Source organism: Arachis ipaensis, chromosome B4, assembly GCF_059453495.1.
Source record: "Arachis ipaensis isolate K30076 ecotype BB chromosome B4, ASM5945349v1, whole genome shotgun sequence".
Lineage (NCBI taxonomy): Eukaryota > Viridiplantae > Streptophyta > Magnoliopsida > Fabales > Fabaceae > Arachis > Arachis ipaensis.
Genome location: NC_142439.1, coordinates 3,179,423 through 3,182,658, shown reverse-complemented (window position 1 = coordinate 3,182,658; position 3,236 = coordinate 3,179,423). Strand labels below are relative to the sequence as shown.

The following is a 3,236-nucleotide window of genomic DNA, read 5'->3' as shown; positions in this document are numbered from 1 at the left end:
AAAGCAATGATGAAAGCACAAACAGTCAATTATATTTAAAAAAATCACGGATAAATCAAATAAGAAAATTTTAAAATGTATCGATATACTGATGTTTCAATAATTTTTAACCATTAATCTTAATTATAAAAAATATATATCATTATATAATTAAGATGCTGGCTTTTCATTGTATTTTCTCTATTTTTCTTTATGCAGAGTGTAAAGTAAAAAAAGGACCTTGTTAATTATGTGGTTACAGTTCAATTCCTTTGTTATTTTATTAAATAGAAAAGAAAAATTGGTTCCAGAAGACATGAACGTGGCATATGGTATTAGGCTAGCAGAACTTTTGGACACTCTAGTAGGTTTTGTTGGACTTAGTTGACCGGCAGAATCTTCTATGAAAGCCAAGTTTTCAGGCTCTGATTGCCTAGATGGAGATAATACCTTTGAGAGGACTCTTGAACTTGATTTCTGTGGACTTTCTCTGATAACAGTAGTCCTTAGCTTTGAGAGATGAGATCCTCTGCGGCCAAGCTTGTGTTTCGCTGTGTTCCTAGATCGCCCTTTTGAATTGGCTTCTTGTCAGCCCTCATCTGATGATGTCTCCTCCTGGTGAATAGATTCACTTGACACTGGTGGACTATACATAGGGACATTATTGCCATTTTCGTTCATAACTTCATAATCCACCATGCCAGATCTTTCTTTTGTTTTGTTTTCTGCCGTACCAGTAGCATATTCCAAGCCATTATAGACAACACCCACATTGCTTGGTGCATCTTCACGTTGAAGGTTTTGTTCACTTATTGGTAGAAGTATCTAAAAGATTAGAGATATAATCGACAACTTGCATAATGAGGCAACACAATAGAAATTTTACAAAACAAAGGTAGCAGCAGTTTATAACAATAAAGCAATTAATGTCAAATATATAAGGTAACACCATGTAAAAATTTGGCAGAGAACCTTCCCACGCTGCTGTTTTCTCTGAGCTTGTTCATTTCCATTAGAATCAAGCTCGGGACTTATAAAATCCAGAAGATCTGACACACTGCATTAAAAGAGTCACAGTTTTTTGGTGCCCTGAATACAACAATCAATAGAAATTCTTCATGGCATAGGCATCTAAACTATTTTGAAGAGGAGAGTCATTGTAACCTACTTCAAAGCAAGCTCGTATTATTGCATACAATAGTAAAAGACAGAAAGGTCCCCATAGCTTTTTATTGTGTCAGGATGATCAAGCCCAAGCTCCCTCTCATTTATATCAACCGCCTTTTGCTGATATATTGTGGCCTAAATAAGCAAAACTCGAACAAGTTCATTAACAACAATAATGATGGATAGACTCTAATTTCTACAGTACATGAGAAGCAAATATAACAGAATCTTCACATGATTACCATAACTTGCTTGGTAAAGAACCACATCTAAAAGATTATAGGCACTTGCAGTAATTCGATGATAGGTACATCAAACAGCCATCATCTTCACCAATGCCTGCAATTAAATAGACAAGTGTGTATAGAAAATAAAAGATCATGCTTAAGGCAGATAACAAACAAGATGATAATAGTCAAACCACAAGATGATAACCCAAAATAATGCTTTAAACTGCAAGTTCCAACATTATTTTGAGACGACTTAAAGCATAGCTAGTGCAAGAGAGGTAAATTTATTAAGCATAAGATGATGATAGTCAAATCATATTATTAGGTCATGATTAATAAAATTTATACAAGGCATAAATAGGTGGGAAGATAATTCATGGCAGCAACAATGCCAGGAATATTTTTCTGAACACAAATAAAAAAAAAAAGCAAAAAACATATATAGGAATGGCATTAAGCAAAAGAAGAACTCACGGCAAGATGGAGTGTTGGGAACAAACTGTGCCATTCCTCCAAACTCAAACTACACATACAAGTTTTAAACCAAGGATCAGATTGGCACCTTTTCCTACTTTCCATCAACTGCATTTCACAAAGCCGCTGGAGGATTTGGAGGACTCAATATCTATCACAGATCTGTCATCCCAATCCCTTATCCAAACCCTGCTGGTGATTTCACTTTGCTCATTGGTGATTGGTTCAAGACCAACCACAAGGTAATTAACCAACCAGGATTATTACACTTTGCTCCATTCTTGATGAATCATAAAGAAATTGAATGTTAGTCTTCTTGATTGCAGACATTAAGGCAGACTTTGGATTAAAGCAAAAATTGACAAAATTAACAACAACGAATCTAAAATCACAGAAATTAAAGTAAATCACATTAATTACAGAAATCACTACAGTGCTATAATAATTAAAAGAAATCACAGAGGGGGGTTACCGGAAGGGAGAGGCTGACGACGGTGACGAAGAACGAGAAAGACGGCGACGCTCTCTGACGCGACGACGTTCTCCTCGACTGGGTGAGGCGCGCGACGAATGCTGCGGTGACCTTGGCAGGGCGCCATGGAGAAAAAGAAGGAAGAGGATGGAGAAGGGAGCTGTCAAAGAAAATCGGGAGCCGAGTGTGAAGGAGAAGAGACAAAGAAGAGACTATGGCAGTGAGTCTGAGATTTGAAGGTTGGGTGGGAAACCCAGGAACATTTTGATATTTTTTTAGTACGGTTTAAATTTGTTTTTTTTTTTTTTTTTGGGTATGAATGATTAACTAGGGTTCATGAAAAATGTCAATAAAATTGAAATAATTTCTTTTAGTATAAATAAATAATTAAATGTGTTTTGTTTTTGTTTTTTAAATTATTTAAATTTTGACACAGTAAAATTAAATTATTTGATTAATTTAAAAGTGTAATTTATTGTCTAACATAAAAAAAGGTATTTAAGTTTTTTAAAAAATTAAATAAAAAATATTTTTTTATTTTTATTAAATTATAAGAGTATTTTAGTAAAATTAGTGATATAATATATATTTTCTTTTAAAAAAATTAGATGTTGATGTAGAAAATAAATTACACATGGTTTATTATTATTTGTCCATATTTTAAATGTATCGATATGTATGAATTTATGATCGTACCATAGCAAATACCATTGATTGAATCAATTTACAAGTAAACATTGTAAAGATCAAACACAAATTATAATTTTATCTAGAATAAACTATTATTTATACCCATTAAAATTTTAAACGCAGACAAATATACTCATAAAACAATAAAATTAAGAGCAATGCTAGGGGACCAACAACTTTTGTGATTGGTAGCCATCAAATAGCCATCAATAATGGTTTAATGG

General features: G+C 33.3%; 1 long non-coding RNA gene across 1 annotated transcript; it reads right to left on the bottom strand.

The window, feature by feature from the left end:
- Nucleotides 1-815: 815 nt before the first annotated feature.
- Nucleotides 816-2,583, bottom strand: LOC107637508 (uncharacterized). The gene is made up of 4 exons (XR_015881209.1): nt 2,323-2,583; nt 1,851-2,130; nt 1,389-1,485; nt 816-1,281 (listed from the first exon to the last, which is right to left on the bottom strand). It is a non-coding gene; the product is annotated as an uncharacterized LOC107637508 (long non-coding RNA).
- Nucleotides 2,584-3,236: the final 653 nt, after the last annotated feature.